At 40.2% G+C, this 20,522-nt stretch overlaps 1 protein-coding gene across 3 annotated transcripts in view; it reads right to left on the reverse strand.

Moving 5' to 3' along the window:
- CACNB2 (calcium voltage-gated channel auxiliary subunit beta 2) overlaps window positions 1–20,522 on the reverse strand; it is a gene marked incomplete at its 5' end in the record, with an annotated part of 402,223 nt that overhangs the window by 46,134 nt on the left and 335,567 nt on the right. The window lies entirely within an intron of this gene.

Raw genomic sequence — 20,522 nt, forward strand, 5'->3', positions numbered from 1 at the left:
CTTCACTTCCAAATCCTCAGAATTAATCCATTCTAGCTGACTACTGTCTGGGTTGAGGACTGAGCTCATAAGAGCCACGGAGTTACTCAGATCCATCCACAGTATGCAGAGTGGGAAAGGAGGACCAGCTCCTAGACCTGGGCACAGTAGACAGGAAGTGGACTGAAGACATGAAATGCAATTCTTGGCATCCCTTACGATTTTTTATTAAAAGTGTAAGAGGGGCTGCTCCTCATATGGAAATACAAAACTTAAAAAAATAGAAATAAAAGTTGCCTACAGTTCTACCACTGAAACACAATTCTTGATTGTGTGATAGTATTTCCATTTTTTCCTGAAATTAAAAAAAATTTTTGATTCCCATAGCTATAATAATAATATTTTACCCAATTCTTACCCAATTTTTACCCAATTCTTAACATAGTGTTTCAGGTGATACACTTTTTAAATTTTTTTTTTAGGGCATCATTCTCTATTTTAAACAAAAATAACTGAGGGCATATTTTGAAGAGAGGGAAGAGCCACTTTATCACACATCTGGTTTTAACAGATGATAGACTTTAAAAAATCTACCATTTAGGAAATTACCTCAACCATTCAACACTATTTTTTGACATCTGGGTTTAACATTTTTTTCACTATGATAAATATTCTGTTTTGAAAAATCTCTGTATGAAAAGCCTCTTTCTATTTAGAATTCTTTCCTTGGGACACATTCCCAGAGGTAGCATGAGCAAGCCATGGGTTATCAAGACCTTTTAAAATTCTGTTCCAAACTACTGTCCAGATGGGCTGTGCCATTTTAAACTGCAAGCAGCAGTATAGGTTGGTGCCTTTTCCCATAAGATACAGTCTTAATCAGACTCAGTTTTACTACTAGAAATAGCATTTTCTTGAGTATATTGATCCATTATTCAAGAGAGTTTCTGATCCCAAAAATATAAATCCAAGATTTTTTTCTATGACATGATCTTTCATCTCTCTCAGGGACCTTTTAAAAAATTTTAAAAAGATACAGAGTTTAAGTGTAGCCTATATATATAGCATATATATATATATATATATATATATATATATATATATATATATATATTAAACCAATGGAAGACATAAATTTTAAATGTACAACTCTACAGAGGATCCCATGAAAATCTCTTGTTTTTTATCCAAAGACCAACTTTTCAGACACTAGAGTAGGAAGAGGGAACAGTGAGAAAAAAATAAATAAAGGGGTGGTAAAGGTTAGCCTATAATAAGCGAGGCCACAGATAATGATTTTATGTTCTTAGATTAAGACTTCAATTCAGAATGTGGGATTCCCTTCTTGGCTCACCTCCTATAATCAACCATGCTCCCCTTAGACAAGGAGCTTCATACAGGAATCAGCTTTACAGAGCATACGGGTAGGAGAGAGGAAAGCAGAACCCCGTCCCTCAATGTCTTTACTTCAGGAACTATATTTCTAACTTAGAATGTAGAATAGAGTGGAGGGAAGATAAGAAGGCTTATCAGCTTGAGAGAAAGAGGCAGGATGCTGACCAAAGGGGAGCAATCGACGACGTCATTTTTGATTCACTGAACTCACTTCAGCTCCGTCTAGCTTAAGCAGCACATCTATGATATGGAAGATATTATCTACATCAATTCCACTCATGTGGGTTCAAGAACAGAGGGTTTTCGATGAACCTGGATTTGAATGTTGATTTATTTACAGGGAGCGTAATCTGAACAAATGCCTTTAATCTCATGGAGTGTGTTTCCAAGGCTAGGCTACTGTTTGGTACACAGAGTGAGCTCAGTACATGAGCATTTTCTCTAGACTAAAAGAACGACCATACATACATGAATGTTTCCCAATAGTCACTCATCTGTTAAGGCTCAGCACCAGTGGTTTCCTCTGTGCTCTGCACTGTAACCCACCTCACACCAAACTAGTTAACACAGGTTAATGCCTGCCGTGAGATGCATGCCAAACCACTCTTATATTCAAGATATAGCCAAGCGTTCTCTCCAGCGTGGACTCTTTCACGTTCTCTCAGGTATGAGAAATGGTAAGGTTTCCCATATTCATTTTGCTTCTAGGATCCTCTCTACTTGCTGTGTCCGATCTGTCTAGTTCTGATTTTCTTTGCTAGTCCTCAGACACAGAGGCTTTTTCTTTGAAACCAACCTGAAGTCCCAAGGGAACAGCCCTCACAGACTCTTTGAATTTTTAATCCCATGAAACTATCTTTCATCAAACGTATCCTGATTTAAGTTGACATCTGCGGTTTTGGCCAACTCAGTACGCTCAAGGTCGTCATAGGGCTTTTTCCTGCCCTCATTCAGGGCTCTCCCCCGTGGCCGCACCTCACTGGCTCACTTTCGCTCTGGAAGCCCTGCCGTACTGTTTTGGTTTTCCAGTATCACTTCTCTAATCAGGGCCCTGGGACCACTTCCCTCTCATGTCGTCCATCATAACAATCTATGACTCTCGTGGATGCTCGGGGCATTTATTTTTTGAGGCCAGTGACCATTTACTCTCTTTTTCTGCTCCCTTATTAAGATAAAGCAAAGTGCTGAGAAGCAAGAACAAATAAGAGCTCAGAAAGCTTGGGTCCCTACAGAGGCCTCACGGGAACACCAGGTCAGAGTGGACCGTGGTGACAGACCAAAGCTCTAACACGTGCTGGGACCCAGAAGGTGTTCTGGACACTGAGGGAAGCGAAGTTGGTCCAGACCCCAGGACTGAAAGTAACCGCGAGCTCCAAGCAGCGGGTTCTGCCCCAGGCCATAGGTACCCCCCCTTCAAGGGGTCCTTTGTCCACCCTCTAAAACTCCAGGGCTTCCCAGGTTTGTCTGAAAGGCCTGATCACGGCTGGAGGGGAAGAAAGGCAGAAAACGTAAATATAAAGATGGCTCGCAGCCCTGGGCAGGGTCCCATCAGGACTGACTATTGTGCATGGTACTTAAATCCAAATTCAGATTCAGATTTAGATTCATCTGACTCCACAGAATCATCAGGGTACCGAGGAGACAATATGACCCCTTAATTCCACTGTCTTTCTTTTCAGTCGACCCTGTTCATATCCTGGGAACTTTATTCTCAGGCCAGTGCTCTAGCCGGAGTCTATTTTGCTCTCTCCTTCTACCTGGGTTCCTGGCTAACTTGTCTTGTAGCTGTGGAGGACCGGATACGTGATGGAGAGGCACACAATTCTATCAGCCTTTGCATCTCCCTCTCCTGTGCCAATGAAAAAGGGAACAGATTGGTTCTCTGCCGTTTCTGGTACCTCCCATCCAGTATACGCTACGTAGCCTCAGGGTGGTTGGTAAGCCACCTACCTGTACTTGGTAGTCTACCTTTTGACACAATTAAACGTTCACTGCCACTTAGCTTGTAGACTAAAGTGCCAATAAATACCAACTTACAGAAGAGGAGCATCTCGTTATCCGGACAGTAATGCAAAAGTGCTTTAAAAACTCTAAGGCTGTGTCATTTCACCCTGGTGTCTGCAGTCTGTTTTCAAATAACATTTCAGAAGAAGGCAATGAGTGAGTGACACAGGTGTGTCACGGGACCACCAGGATGACCAAAGACATCCTCACTCTCCTCTTCCAGGTCCTTCTTTGTCTTGGACATGGCACGATTTATGATGAAATGATAAAAGCTACTACTTGGGATGTCTGTGAAGTGCCATGCTGTGTATTATGCACAGATTTTTGCATTTAATTTAATCCCAGCAACAACCATTCCTCCCAGATGAGGAAACTGAGGTTCAGAAAAACTTCTCCAGGGCCACAAGCAGTGGAGGTGATATTCGAATCCGACTATCTCATCTGAAAGCCTGAGTTCTTTCTGCAGTCCTTGCCTGCTTTTCATTCAAAGGGGTACATGGATGGCAATTTTTGAGCATTTAGATGTCTGTGTGAAATTTGTGAATACTGGAAAGTAATAATTTACAAAATTCTACAAATTAGTACCAAAAAAAGGTAAAAATGTAGGCCTAAGTCTGCCTTGTAGCCTAATTTAGTCCATTTTTTTCAAATGTAAAACAGTCAATGAGCAGTGTCACATGTTAGAACTCCAGGAATTCATTATAAAGGTCATGTATTGCTGTATCTTTGCCCTTCAATGGGTTTGTGGTCCAGTAAATAATAACAATATCAAATCATGATTTTTATTTATTTAGATGTTACTTTTCTTTTTTCACGTCTCTTTTTCATAATACATAAAGCTCTCTTTCATTCAAAGAGGACTGGGATAGTAAAATACACGTGGTTTCATAGTTTCTAAAAGTGCCACCAGGGATGCTGCATTGGGAGAATTAAAGCCCTCAGCTACTACAGTCCTAAAAAGGTAAGAAAAAGTCACTCCAGGTTCCTTACGGTGAAATGTTTCGTGGGCTAACATTAAGGGTTTTTAAGTAGCCTGAGAGTTATTTTGGGAACATTCCAAGTTGGCTTAGTCAGTTGATGACTCTTCGTTTATGGTTCTCAGGATGGACTTCGTTTGATGGATGACTGAACTTACTTACAAATACAGCAGGAGGCTGCCGAGGATGCGAACCGCCTGCTGTCCTCACCTCCCTCCTCCTTCCGACTCCAGCACCACTGTAGTCTGGCCCAGCAATGTCCACTGGACCCTCCCAAACTTTCCTGATGTTTCTGCTCTGACTCAGGCCCTCTAGCCCCGATTCTGGCTCTCACCACGCTGCCACTTGCTCTTCTCTGCCTAGAGATGGACATCTGGGTTGGTCATTAACAGACGTGCAGGGGAGCCCATCTGGAACGTTCGGGGGGATGCTTGTGGACAGCTCTGGGGCCACATGACTTGCTATTTCTCACAATCCAAAGAAGTTCCATCAGCACCACGGAGGCCCGGCCTACGGAAGCTCATAGGCTCCTGTCAGAGATACGTTTGAAGTTTATAGCAGGAACCAACTTTATCTTTATTTTCTCACAATCTTCTAGAATCACTAGACCTAAGGCTGTCAGAAAACAATAATTGTAAGTAGGAGATAATTAACTTAAAAAATCTTTTTGGATCCAGCAATTCCACTCCTGGGCATATATCCAAAGGAAACAAAAACACTATGCTAAAGCAATATCTAGACCCCATGTTCACAGCAGCATCATTTACAATAGTCAAGACAGGGAAACACCCTAAGTGTTCACCAACAGATGAATGGATAAAGAAGATGTGAGATACACATACACACACACACACACACAGACACACACATTATTCAGCCATGAGAAAGAAGGAAATCCTGCCATTTGCAAAAACATGGATGGACTTTGAGAGGAAAGTGAAAGAAGAGAAAGACAAACACTGTCTGATCTCACTTATATGTGGAATCTCAAAAGCGAAACAAAACAAAACCCCAAAATTTCTGGTCATGAAGTAAGATAAAACAAATGATCACAAATTCATGGCACTCTTGAGTTTTCTTCCTAAACAATGACTTAATGAGTTAACAGGGAAGCTAATCATCTTAATGGAGACAACAAATGTTTACCTTTCATGTATTAAAAATGTGCTAATGAATGATGGAGTACTTACTGTTACAAAGCAAAATGAAATTCACTCAAATAAGAATAAAAATAGAATTCTGATCATGATTAATAGCTACTTGAATTTTCATGCATCGATTTCTTTATTTCTTAATACAGATGCATTTTCTTATGCTGAATAGCAAAGTATGTTTTTCCATTTTCATTTGGAGGCCATTAATAGCTCATAACATACAAGGAAAATCCATAATTTCTTTTAATGTCTACAATGGATTGTCTTAAATATTTCTTAAATATTAACTACTCCCAACTTATAGTATTTTCTTAAAGAGACTGAAAGAAAAATGTAAAGAATTTAAATGACCCAGGTTCCTATTATAAGAGACTACAGAAAAGAGAGCTTAAAAATCTAATGAGATTTTGATCCATTTTCTTGTACATAATAATTTCCTATATAACTTGCTATGCTTTTCTATGATTTTAAATGACTCATATGGGAGTATAGCCATTGAGTCTTACAATGGAAATACTCAGAGAAAGAGAGGGTGAGGTACTTTCAGGAATGAGATCAGAGCTAATATCTGCTTTATTTATTACATATTAATAGTTGCCAATCATTGAACTTTTTGAAAATCTTTGCTTAATTTATTATAAAGTATCAAGGGTAGTCTGAGAATTCTTAATAGTAAACCAAAGAAAACCACAGTGATAAAAAGAATGTAACAACCAATTACGTATCCTGCTAACTGAACACTGAATCAGACTGAATAAGCAAATAATCACAGATTTGTCATAAGATAAAATTTCTATAGGCAGTTAACTGATTTGAGAAATTCAAATTTCTTGTCTAGAATGGATTCACTTAATGAATATTTATTAAGTACATGCTTACTATCTCAAGTTCTTATGCTCACATAGCTTAACTTATATTCTAGTAGAGGAGATATCATAAGTAAGATAATTGATAATTTCAAATAATGAATAAAGTAAAACAAAGTTTTGTGAGTAGACAGGAACCACAGGTGAAGGATGGATTGGCAATGTGAAATGGGCTGTTTAGGGAAAGCCTCTTTTGAGTTCTCAATGATCTCTTCATCCATCCATCCATCCATCCATCATTTATGTTTCAGGTACTGTTTTGGACAGTTAGGCTACATCAGTGACCAAAAGAAACTAAAATTCCCTGCCCTCTAAGAGCTTAATTCTAGACGGGAAAGACATATCATAAGTAATAGACATAATAAACAAAGTATATCACATGTTAGGAGGTGACAAATTCTGTGGAAAAAGAAAAAGAAAAACAAGGTAAGGAAAGGTAAGGAAAGCCATAAGTCAGATGACAGGGCAGGGACAGTTTCACATGGGAGTGGAGGTAGTTTGCCTTGAGGAGGTGACATTTGGACAAAAGCATGAAGAGGTGAGGGAATGCAGGTGCCTGAACTCTGGGCAGAGGGAAGAGCCAGTGCAGAGGCCCCAACATGGAAGCAGGCCAGATGGGCTGGGAGAAGACAAAGAGGTCAGAATGGCTGAGTGGAGGGGACCAGAGAAAGGAACAAAAGATGAGGTCAGAGCTCTCAGGTGATGCCTGGCTTTGCAGGTCAGAGTCAAGACTTGTGGCTTTTGTTCTAAGTGAGATGAGAACTCACTGGAGGGTTTCCAGCAGAGGAGTGACGTGGTCTGACATGTTCAAAGGGCTATGATGGCTGTTGAGCTGAAAAGAGGCTTTGGGGACTTTGAAGTGGAAACAGGGGAATCAGCTGGAGATGCTTACAGTGACCCACGTGGAGAGATGATGGTGGTTAAATCAGGGTGACAGTAATGGAGATGGAAAAAATAAATGGTCCAATTCTGCATACATTTTCAAAGTAGAGTCAACCAAATTTGCTGATAGATTTGATAAGGGCATGAAAGAGAGTGAACGACGATGCCAAATGTTCTGGGTCTGAGTGATTAGAAGGATGATGTACCCATCAAGTGATGTGGCGGCGGGGGTGGGGGGGCTGGGCGGGAAGAGGGCTACAGTGCTCAGAAGGCAAAAATAAAAAATTTTACATTTCTTTTAAATTGAAGTATGGTTGACTTACAATATAGTAGTTTCAAGCGTACAACACAGTGGTCTAATATTTTTATAGATTACACAAAAATGTTACATGTTTTGAACATGTAAAGTTTGAGATCGTATGAAACATCCAAGTAGAATTTGGAAGAGGGCTCAAGGTCTGAAAGTTTGACAGAAAGATCTGGGCTAAAGCTATAAGATGTCATGGACTTTCCTGGCGGTTCAGTGGTTAAGACTGCACTGCACTTCCACTGCAGGGGGCATGGGTTCGATCCCTGGTCAGGCAACTAGGATCCCACATGCCACGTGGTGTGGCCAAAGAATAAAAAAATTGAAAAAATATAAAGTAGTAAGTCTTAGGCATGTTGATGATGTTTAAAGGCATGAGTCTGGATGATACTGCTGAGGAGATCAACGCATGTGGTGGCACTCCAACTACAAAAGAGCCTCAGCTACAAGAGAGTGGAGAATGACTGCTAAGACCATGGTTTCCAGGAAGTGTCTCAAGGAGCAGGAAGTGGCCAGCTGTGTCAGATAATGCTAATGGGTCAAGTACGATGAGGGCTGACACCTGCCATGTGGATTTCACAACCTAGAGGTCGCTGTTGACAAGAGTCCGTTCAGCTGCTTGCTGGGGATGAAAGCCATATTGGAGTTAAAAGAGATTAAAAGGAGAGGAATTGGATATGGTCAAGTATAGACCATTCTTTTAAGGAATTGTGCTATAAAGGGAAGGAAGAAGTGTGACGGGTGGTAGGAGAAGTGAGTCAAGATTTTTTTCATTTAAAGTAGGAGAAATAGGCTTCCCTGGTGGCACAGTGGTTAAGAATCCGCCTGCCAATGCAAGGGACACAGGTTCAATCCCTGGTCTGGGAAGATCCTACATGCCGCAGAGCAACTAAGCCCGTGAGCCACAACTACTGAGCCCGTGCGCCGCAACTACTGAAGCCCACGCACCTAGAGACCGTGCTCTGCAACAAGAGAAGCCACTGCAGTGAGAAGCCTGCACACCATGAAGAGTAGCCCCTGCTCGCCACAACTAGAGAAAGCCCGTGCACAGCAATGAAGACCCAATGCAGCCAAAAATAAAATAAATAAAAATAAATTAATTTTAAAAAAAGGAGAAATAACAAAAATCGAAGCTGATAGGAATGAGTAGAGAGGGAAAAAACACGATGGTGTATGAACCAGTGGATAGAACTGCTAGAGCAACGTTTCCACTTTGGCAGGGGAGACAGTGGGATCCAGTGTTTAAGCAGAGGACGTGGCCTTAGACGGAGGCAAGGAGGCAGCATGAAGCAGGGCAGGTACCAGCTATGGAGGTGGTGGAACGTCCAGCTTCCCAGTGGGACAGGAAGGTGGGAGTAAAGACAGGGAAGAAGGTGTTAGAGGCTGACAAGGGAGGAGAGAACTCAAGACAGGCATCCACGAGTGCGGAAGATTAAATGAACAAGGGAAGTGTGGTGGGATTGCTCGGCAGTATTACAGGCCCGCTTGAGAGTCAAGGTCATGGATTTAGAGTAAGCCAGCCATGCCATGTGGGAAAGTCAGGAGCATCATCACAGAGGTAACGGAGTTAAAGCCATCATCTTCGGCTTGAAAAGATCACAGCCTTCAAACTAACTTTTCCCATCTTGCTTTGATTCTTCCATGGCAATTTCATAGAAATGCCTATTACACTATATATGTTGATACAAACAGAGTCTATATATTTGGGAGCATTTTAACCTACTTTCCTGATTGATCTCTCAACTAGGTTATAACCCTTTTCAGGTAAATGATTTATAGTCCTATTTATTTTTTATGTCAGCCTCCAAGCCTTTACCACAGTGCTAGGTATACATTAATAACTGTTAAAGGACTCAATTAAGGGATTGATTCCTTTCTGTTAGAGGAATCAATTATCAGGAGCTTATCTAGGCAAAGTTCTGTTACCACGGCTCCAGGGCCCACAAAAATCGAATGGCTGAGTTATTACCGTAGTTGATCTCATCAGGATTTTGTTTTATATGATTTTATATGATTTTATATGATTAATATGCATGTATGTAAGTGTAAGTGTACATATATATTTATGAAATTGAAAATAGCTCTGTTAATTTAGAACAAGCAAAGGAGCAAATATTTAAAACAAAATTTGATATAGTATCATCCTAAAGGCTACTGAAATGACTTACAATCTCCATATAAGTTAACTTTATGTGTGAAGCAAAAAGATAAGGCATATCTGCTCTTTTTTTTTTCTTTTTCAGTAGATGATTAAAAAGTAGATAAGCTCTTGCAAAAGTGTTTTGGGGAGTGAATAAAGGTCATTTAAAAATATTATACCCACCTTAAAAAGCTGAATTGAAATACAACATTTATGAATGCTGAAATCAAGGTAGTACTCAAAGTTACAGAATCAACATGCAAGGTGAAGATGAGAATAATAATGACATGTAGATCTATCTATCTATGTAGAGAGAAACATAGCACCCTTCCAATTTGTTTATCAGAGAATTCTTCACTTGGGATCTGAGGTCTTCAACTAAGGTTTATAAAGGATTAATTACCAGTCACCAGGAAAAGCAAGCATCCATGGAAAAATTTATCAAAGGAGAAACCCTATACAAAGAAGAGAGACACTATCTGAGACTTTGGTGCAGCCTGCTATCATTTAGCGTTAGCAGAGCGTTTTCTTTTAGCAAGAACCTACTGGCTTCATTTCCCCGGTGGAGCTGTCTCTCCCCAGAGCAGTGTCTTCAAAAGGCATTGCAACTCTTCCAGGCCACTGGGAAAGAAACCAATACGGCGAGAAAGTGCTTGATTTTATTTATTCTGGGTTATGAATATCTGTCTCCTTGCCTTAGAAGAAAGGTGAAGTCACTTTCAATCAAGTCAGCCTCTTAAGAAGAACAGAACTGTTTATACTTAATTTTACTATTGATTAGTCTTACCAAGCAGGATAACAGTAGTTCTCAGGTTATTTAGGAGCTAATGATATAATTCAGGGGCAAGCAATTTTTACTTTAGGTGTGTTGTAAAAACAAAACAAAACAAAACCCCAAAGTCCAGATGTGTCTTCTTCTTCAGTCGTTGTTATGGACTCAGTGTTTGATTAGAGAAGGTCATAGGGGTGCGGCCTTAATCCAATGGGATTGGTATCCTTAGAAGAGGAAGAGGAGACACCAGAGACATCTCTCTGGGCGCACACAGAGGAAAGTCCATGTGAAGATGCAGGGAGAAGGCGGTCACCTACAAGCCAAGGAGAGAGGACTCACCAGAAATGGACCCTCACCAGAAACAGACTGTGGTCAGAAGTGTGAGATTATCAACTTCTGCTGTTGAAACCACACAGACTATGGCATTTTGTTATGGCAGGCCAAGTAGACTAAAATAGTTACCTTCACCAAATCAATATGATGGGTCTATACTGCTAATGAAAAACACAGGATTAATCTATATTATTTTGATATCAAAGTCATTCGCAACCAAAGATTATTTCTCATCCAAAATTCCTATAAATGTTTCAGAGAAAATTAGGAAAATGTCAAGTCAATAAAAATTCACTCCTTTTTTCTAACATATGTTTACTTAGCATCTATTTTGTTTAAAATCCAGCACTGGATGCTACAGGATACAGGGTTTCCTTCCTTAAGCCCACTGAGATGCTAGTCAGGGAGCTTATGTCTACACCAGACAAAACAACTTCAGCTAAGAGGTGGCTGAGCTCAAACATGCGTGTTTACTCTCTTTGGCTATTGTTTGGCTACATCTTTTGTGCAGCTGCTGCTTCCAAGTCCTGAATAACAACCTCACATTTCCATTCTTTCTCTTTGCTTATCTGTTAGATTTCACACACATAGCTGTCCCATTTCTTAGCTCGTTTTCCCTAATTCATACTAGTTCTATTTTTCTGAAAGTGCAAAATTTAAAAAACAAAATAAAAAGCGTGGTGATGTAGGACCACCTCAACAGGGACCAAGCACAACATTCTATGAAGCACCTCAGTCCATAATGGACAGCTCAGCAACATCCAGAACCTCTAAATCCAAGTGGTTTTACGTGTCGCCATCATGGTTCTGCTCAGTACTTTTGTTCCACGACACGGATAGGAATGAAAGAATTAAGAGGAACCAACAGTGGTATCCCTTCCAAACTACTGCATGCATGCATGCATGCATGCATTCATTCATTCATTCATTCATTCATTTATTATTTTTAAACACATTTATTGGAGTATAATTGCTTTACAATGGTGTTAGTTTCTGCTGTATAACAAAGTGAATCAGCTATACATATACATACATTCCCATATCTCCTCCCTCTTTCGTCTCCCTCCCACCCTCCCTATCCCACCCCTCTAGGTGGTCACAAAGCACCAAGCTGATCTCCCTGTGCTATGCGGCTGCTTCCCACTAGCTATCTATTTTACATTTGGTAGTGTATATATGTCCATGCCTCTCTCTCACTTCGTCCCAGCTTACCCTTCCCCCTCCCCGTGTCCTCAAGTCCATTCTCTACGTCTGCGTCTTTATTCCCGTCCTGCCCCTAGGTTCTTCAGAATCATTTTTCTTTTAGATTCCATATATACGTGTTAGCATACAGTATTTGTTTTTCTCTTTCTGACTTACTTCACTCTGTAGGACAGACTCTAGGTCCATCCACCTCACTACAAATAACTCAATTTCATTTCTTTTTATGGCTGAGTAATATTCCACTGTATATATGTGCCACATCTTCTTTATCCATTCATCTGTCGATGGACACTTAGGTTGCTTCCATGTCCTGATTATTGCAAATAGAGCTGCAATGAACATTGTGGTACATGACTCTTTCTGAATTATGGTTTTCTCAGGGTATATGCCCAGTAGTGGAATTGCTGGGTTGTATGGTAGTTCTATTTTTAGTTTTTTAAGGAACCTCCACACTGTTCTCCATAGTGGCTGTATCAATTTACATTCACACCAACAGTGCAAGAGGGTTCCCTTTTCTCCACACCCTCTCCAGCATTTACTGTTTGTAAATTTTTTGATCATGGCCATTCTGACTGGTGTGAGGTGATACCACATTGCAGTTTTGATTTGCATTTCTGTAATGATTAGTGGCGTTGAGCATTCTTTCATGTCTTTGGTGGGAATCTGTATATCTTCTTTGGAGCAATGTCTATTTAGGTCTTTTGCCCATTTTGGCATTGGGTTGTTTGTTTTTTTGATATTGAGTTGCATGAGCTGCTTGTCAATTCTAGAGGTTAATCCTTTGCCAGTTGGTTCATTTGCAAATATTTTCTCCCATTCTGAGGGTTGTCTGTTTGTCTTCTTTATGGTTTCCTTTCGTGTGCAAAAGCTTTTAAGTTTCATTAGGTCCCATTTGTTTATTTTTGTTTTTATTTCCATTTCTCTAGGAGGTGGGTCAGAAAGGATCTTGCTGTGACTTATGTCATAGAGTGTTCTGCCTATGTTTTCCTCTAAGAGTTTTATAGTGTCTGGCCTTACATTTAGGTGTTTCATCCATTTTGAGTTTATTTTTGTGTATGGTGTTAGGGAGTGTTCTGATTTCATTCTTTTACATGTACCTGTCCAGTTTTCCCAGCACCACTTATTGAAGAGGCTGACTTTTCTCCACTGTATATCCTTGCTTCCTTTATCAAAGATATGGTGACCATATGTGCGTGGGTTTATCTCTGGGCTTTCTATCCTGTTCCATTGATCTATATTTCTGTTTTCGTGCCTGTACCATACTGTGTTGATTACTGTAGCTTTGTAGTATAGTCTGAGGTCTGGGAGCCTGATTCCTCCAGCTCCGTTTTTCCTTCTCAAGATTGCTTTGGCTATTCGGTGTCTTTTGTGTTTCCATACAAATTAAATTTATCCTAGTTCTGTGAAAAATGCCATTGGTAGTTTGAGAGGGATTGCATTGAATCTGTAGATTGTTTTGGGTAGTAGAGTCATTGTCATAATGTTTATTCTTCTAATCCAAGAACATGCTATATCTCTCCAACTGTATCATCTTTAATTTCTTTCACCATTGTCTTATATTTTTCTGCATACAGGTCTTTTGTCTCCTTAGGTCAGTTTATTCCTAGGTATTTTATTCTTTTTGTTGAAGTGGTAAATGGGAGTGTTTCCTTAATTTCACTTTCAGATTTTTCATCATTAGTGTATAGGAATGCAAGAGATTTCTGTGCATTAATTTTGTATCCTGCTACTTTACCAAATTCGTTGATTAGCTCTAGTAGTTTTCTGTTAGCATCTTTAGGATTCTCTATGTATAGTATCATGTCATCTGCAAACAGTGACAGCTTTACTTCTTCTTTTCCGATTTAGATTCCTTTTATTTCTTTTTCTTCTCTGATTACTGTGGCTAAAACTTCCAAAACTATGTTGAATAATAGTGGTGAGAGTGGACAACTTTGTCTTGTTCCTGATCTTAGAGGAAATGGTTTCAGTTTTTCACCATTGAGAAAGATGTCGGCTGTGGGTTTGTCATATATGGCCTTTATTATGTTGAGGTAAGTTCCCTCTATGCATACTTTCTGGAGGGTTTTTTTATCATAAATAGGTGTTGAATTTTGTTGAAAGCTTTTTCTGCATCTATTGAGATGATCATGTGTTTTTTCTCCTTCAGTTTGTTAATATGGTTTATCACATTGATTGATTTGTATATATTGAAGAATCCTTGCATTACTGGGATAAACCCCACTTGATCATGGTGTATGATCCTTTTAATGTGCTGCTGGATTCTGTTCGCTAGTATTTTGTTGAGGATTTTTGCATCTATGTTCATCAGTGATATTGGCCTGTAGTTTTCTTTCTTTATGACATCTTTGTCTGGTTTTGGTATCAGGGTGATGGTGGCCTCATAGAATGAGTTTGGGAGTGTTCCTCCCTCTGCTATATTTTGGAAGAGTTTGAGAAGGATAGGTGTTAGCTCTTCTCTAAATGTTTGATAGAATTTGCCTGTGAAGCCATCTGGTCCTGGGCTTTTGTTTGTTGGAAGATTTTTAATCACAGTTTCAATTTCAGTGCTTGTGACTGGTCTGTTTATATTTTCTATTTCTTCCTGGTTCAGTCTCAGAAGGTTGTGCTTTTCTAAGAATTTGTTCATGTCTTCCAGGTTGTCCATTTTATTGGCATATAGTTGCTTGTAGTAATCTCTCATGGTCCTTTGTTTTTCTGCAGTGTCAGTTGTTACTTCTTTTTCATTTCTAATTCTATTAATTTGAATCTTTTCCCTTTTTTTCTTGATGAGTCTGGCTAATGGTTTATCAATTTTGTTTATCTTCTCAAAGAACCAGCTTTTAGTTTTACTGATCTTTGCTATTGTTTCCTTCATTTCTTTTTCATTTATTTCTGATCGGATCTTTATGATTTCTTTCGTTCTGCTAACTTTGTGGGGTTTTTTTTCTTCTTTCTCTACTTGCTTTAGGTGTAAGGTTAGGTTGTTTCTTTGAGATGTTTCTTGTTTCTTGAGGTAGGATAATTCTGCTGTAAACTTCCCTCTTATAACTGCTTTTGCTGCATCCCATAGGTTTTGGGTCATCGTGTTTTCATTGTCATTTGTTTCTAGGTATTTTTTGATTTCCTCTTTGATTTCTTCAGTGATCTCTTGGTTATTTAGTAGTGTATTGTTTAGCCTCCATGTGTTTGTATTTTTTACAGACTTTTTCCTGTAATGGCTATCTAGTCTCAGAGCGTTGTGGCTGGAAAAGATACTTGATACGATTTCAATTTTCTTAAATTACCAAGGCTTGATTTGTGACCCAAGATATGATCTACTGTGGAGAATGTTCCATGAGCACTTGAGAAGAAAGTGTATTCTGTTGTTTTTGGATGGAATGTCCTATAAATATCAATTAAGTCCCATCTTGTTTAATGTATAATTTGAAGCTTCTGTTTCTTTTTTTTTAATTTTATTTTATATTATTTATTTATTTTTTTGTGGTACACGGTCCTCTCACTGCTGTGGCCTCTCCCGTTGCGGAGCACAGGCTCCAGATGCGCAGGCTCTGTGGCCATGGCTCACAGGCCCAGCTGCTCCGTGGCATGTGGGATCTTCCCAGACCGGGGCATGAACCCATGTCCCCTGCACTGACAGGCGGTCTCTCAACCACTGTGCCACCAGGGAAGCCCAAAGCTTCTGTTTCTTTATTCATTTTCATTTTGGATGATCTGTCCATTGGTGAAAGTGGGGTGTTAAAGTCTCCTACTATTATTGTGTTACTGTCGATTTCCCCTTTTATGGCTGTTAGTATTTGCCTTATGTATTGAGGTGCTCCTTTTTTGGGTGCATAAATATTTACAATTGTTATATCTTCTTGGGTTGATCCCTTGATCATTATCTAGTGTTCTTCTTTGTCTCTTGTAATAGTCTTTAAAGTCTATTTTGTCTGATATGAGAATTGCTACTCCAGCTTTCTTCTGGTTTCCATTCGCATGGAATATCTTCTTCCATCCCCTCATTTTCAGTCTGTATGTGTGTCTAGGTCTGAAGTGGGTCTCTTGTAGACAGAATATATATGGGTCTTGTTTTGGGATCCAGTCAGCCAGTCTATGTCTTTTGGTTGGAGCATTTAATCCATTTACATTTAAGGTAGTTAGTAATATGTATATTCCTATTACCATTTTAATTGTTTGGGATTGTTATTGTAGGTCTTTTCCTTCTCTTGTGTTTCCTGCCTAGAGAAGTTCCTTTAGCATTTGTTGTAAAGCTGGTTTGTTGGTGCTGAATTCTCTCAGCTTTTGCTTCTCTGTAAAGGTTTTAATTTGTCCGTCAAATCTGAATGAGATCCTTGCTGGGTAGAGGAATCTTGGTTGTCGGTTTTTCTTCCTTCATCACTTTAAATATGTCCTCCCACTCCCTTCTGGCTTGCAGAGTTTATCCTGAAAGATCAGCTGTTAACCTTATGGGTATTCCTTTGTATGTTATTTGTTGTTTTTCTTTCTTTTTTTCTTTTTCTTTTTTTTTTGCGGTATGAGGGCCTCTCACTGTTGTGGCCTCTCCCGTTGCAGAGCACAGGCTCCGGACGCACAGGCTCAGCGGCCAAGGCTCACGGGCCTAGCTGCTCTGCGGCATGTGGGATCTTCCTGGACTGGGGCACGAACCCGTGTCCCCTGCATCAGCAGTTGGACTCTCAACCACTGCACCACCAGGGAAGCCCCTCCCTTGCTGTTTTTAATATTTTTTCTTTGTATTTAATTTTTGATAGTTTGATTAATATGTGTCTTGGTGTGTTTCTCCTTGGATTTATCCTGTACGGGACTCTCTGCACTTCCTGGACTTGACTGACTATTTCCTTTCCCATATTAGGGAAGTTTTCAACTACAATCCCTTCAAAAATTTTCTCACTGCCTTTTTTTTCCTCTTCTTCTTCTGGGACCCCTATAATTCGAATGTTGGTGCACTTAATGTTGTCTCAGAGGTCTCTGAGACTTTGCTCAATTCTTTTCATTCTTTTTTCTCTATTCTGCTCTGCAGTAGTTATTTCCACTATTTTATCTTCCAGGTCACTTATCCGTTCTTCTGCCTCAGTTAGTCTGCTATTGATTCCTTCTAGAGAATTTTTAACTTCGTTTATTGTGTTGTTCATCATTGTTTGCTCTTTAGTTCTTCTAGGTCCTTGTTAAACGTTTCTTGTATTTTCTCCATTCTATTTCCAAGATTTTGGATCATCTTTACTATCATTACTCTGAATTCTCTTTCAGGTAGACTGCCTGTTTCCTTTGCATTTGTTTGGTCTGGTGGGTGTTTACCTTGCTCCTTCATCTGCTGTGTGTTTCTCTGTCTTCTCATTTTGCTTAACTTACTGTGTTTGGGGTCTCCTTTTTGCAGGCTGCAGGTTCGTAGTTCCTGCTGTTTCTGGTGTCTGCCCCCAGTGGGTAAGGTTGGTTCAGTGGGTTGTGTAGGCTTCCTAATGGAGGGGACTGGTGCCTGTGTTCTGGTGGATGAGGCTGGATCTTGTCTTTCTGGTGGCCAGGACTGCCTCCAGTGGTGTGTTTTGGGGTGTCTGTGAACTTAGTATGAGTTTAGGCAGCCTCTCCGCTAATGGGTGGGGTTGTGTTCCTGTCTTGCTAGTTGGTTGGCATGGGGTGCCCAACACTGGAGCTTGCTGGTCGTTGAGTGGAGCTGGATCTTAGTGTTGAGACAGAGATCTCTGGGAGAGCTCTTGCCGATTGATATTACGTGGAGCTGGGAGGTTTCTGGTCGTCCAGTGTCCTGAACTCGGCTCTCCCACCTTGGAGGCTCAGGCCTGACACCTGGCCGGAGCACCAAGACCCTGTCAGCCAAACGGCCAGGTACATGGGGAGTTTCTTGCCTTTTGGGAGGTCTGAGGTCGTCTGCCAGCGTTCAGTAGGTGTTCTGTAGGAGTTGTTCCACATGTAGGTGTATTTCTGACATATTTGTGGGGAGGAAGGTGGGCTCCTCACCTTACTCCTCTGCCATCTTGAAGGTCTCTGGAAACTATACTTCAGCGCCACTGCGCTTGCCAGGCCTGTCCGAGCGCCCAGCCAGCTCCCGGTCCTTGCATTTAAACTGTTATATCAATGTCTATTCTGTACTGATTTAAAAAATTATACACGACAAAGAATTTCCAAAGAAGCATTCTAAACAAATGTAAGGAAAGCCTTTACAAAGTACAGGCTGACAAACAAGGAGAGACATGGTATATTTTGTTTTCATCCTGCAATCTTCACTCCAACAGCTGTGATTTTAGCTAAGGCCACACAGTTCTAGGGGTCAAAAGTTATGCAACCCTGTTTTGTGCTTTTGCTTCTCTTCAACAGAGAAGAAGAAGAAAAAACAACCCACAACAGAGCAGAGAATCTCTAGGACCAAAACCAAATGTTTTGGCAGGGAATATATCAGTTCGGAGAGCTGTGGGTGGCAAGTTCTAAACATGAGACCCGGTTTGATCACTCTCTAGAAACTAGAGAGTGATCAAACTAGACCTGGACTTCACTGCTGTAAGACTCTCCAAAGTAAAGCTTTGTGGCCGACTGTAGCACTGTGCTGGAGAGGGCAGAACAGGGTCCTAGGGGCTCCTACTGAAGGCGGCCAGAAGTCAGCTTAACGGATGAACATTTTTCTAATCACGACAAATGCTGACTATTGACTGTGTTGTCTTTTTAGATGCAAAGTTATCATCTGAACACCTACTATTAAACTCTGACAGTAACCTGTGTCACAAGAGAAACTGAAGCACATCAAAAATTTCAAAGTTTTATTTGAGCAAACATAGAATGAGGTCAGGTGGCACTAAATCAAAAGTGATTAGGGGCACTCCACCAATAGAAGCTAAGGGAAAGGCTTTTAGAGAGAAGACAGAGAAGCAAAGCAAGGAAATTATTTGGTTGGCCACAGCTTTAGTGGTTGCCTTGTTTGGGAAAACCTAGTTGGCTGTTTGTGATTGAGTGTTCTTAAATTTTATTTTCTGGGAGAGCCTGCACTCAGAGGTGTTAGGCTCTGGCTTAGGTTTTGGTGTACTTACGTCAGTTACCAAGGCATTAGAGACATCCCCGTCTAATGCCTCCTGGTTTAATTACTTTAGCACTTGTAATTACTCTAAAGGTCTTTACTAAAGGCACCTCAAATATCTGCTCAAGACATTTTCAAGCAAGTCAGGGGATATATCCAACTTCCTGATGGCTTTCTGTGAGTCAAGGTTTCAGAGAAAGCAGTTGGCTCTTGGGTGCAAATGAAGAAGTATCAACTTTGATTTACTTGAGCATATATGGGGAAGTAGAAAGATATGGCTTAGCTTGGTAAACAAACTTATTTTCTCAAATATTATCAGACCATAATAATTAATAATTGCCTGAATTCATTGAGTACTTACTACATAGAAGCAATTGGGCTTAAAGGTCTCTTTTAGTCTCCATAAAAACCCTATAGTCATGAGTCTAGTAAGTGAGGATCCAGGATTCAAATCTAGGTATTTGTTGGCTACAAAAGCACATGTTCTTACAGCCACTGTACTGCCATCAAGACAGACCACAGCCTCTTCTGTAACACTTTCATTTTCATTTATTTCTACTCATTCTTAAATTTTCCCTGAGATCCTATTACATGTCCCAATATCCCATGGAAATACTGTAAAGTTTACTTATTTCATAACTTCTCATAAAGTTTCACTAATTTGTATTTATGATAACTCAATTTAAATTCAGTGTTCCTTCCTTAGGGCTTTTACATTTGTTTCTATTTCCCAGTTGAAATTCTTACCAAAAAAAGTACACAACTGAATTTTTGCTTTAAAAAACTTAACTGCAAAACAGTAAACCAAAGAAGGTAAATGTCATCTATAATTCAATCACATAGCTAACATTTTAGAGATTATACAAAAGCTTTTTAAAAAAACAAAAATACTATCATATTAAACGTACAATTCTGTAACTAGTTTTTCTCACTTCAAAAGCTGTTGTCTTTCCATATAGTTTTTTTTTTTTTTTTTTTTTTTTGTGGTACGCGGGCCTCTCACTGTTATGGCCTCTCCCGTTGCAGAGCACAGGCTCCAGACGTGCAGGCTCAGAAGCCATGGCTCACGGGCCCAGCCGCTCCACGGCATGTGGGATGTTCCCGGACCGGGGCACGAACCCGCGTCCCCTGCATCGGCAGGCGGACTCTTAACCACTGCGCCACCAGGGAAGCCCCCACATAGTTTTTAATGGCTGTAAAAATCCACTGAATAAATAATAGGTCTTATTTAACCCATTAGATAACCTCTCAGTTCCCCAGGAAGGAGGAGCTGAGGCTAAGGGTTTATAAAGGAGAGCAATTCCAGGGAACAGAGGTGAGGGACCAGAGTAAAGCAAAGAAGGAGAAAATGAAACAAGAGGACCCATTATTGACTTGGCCGCCACTAGGTATGATGGATTGCTCAATCCTTCTGAACCATCTTCTGAGAAGCCACTTTTACCATATCTTGGGACAGTCTGTCAGAAGGAGGGGGCTATTTAACTGCTCTGATCACCCACTGGTCAAAGGTGTG

This window comes from Mesoplodon bidens, assembly GCF_964165515.1.
Source record: "Mesoplodon bidens genome assembly, chromosome: 3".
Classification (NCBI taxonomy): domain Eukaryota; kingdom Metazoa; phylum Chordata; class Mammalia; order Artiodactyla; family Ziphiidae; genus Mesoplodon; species Mesoplodon bidens.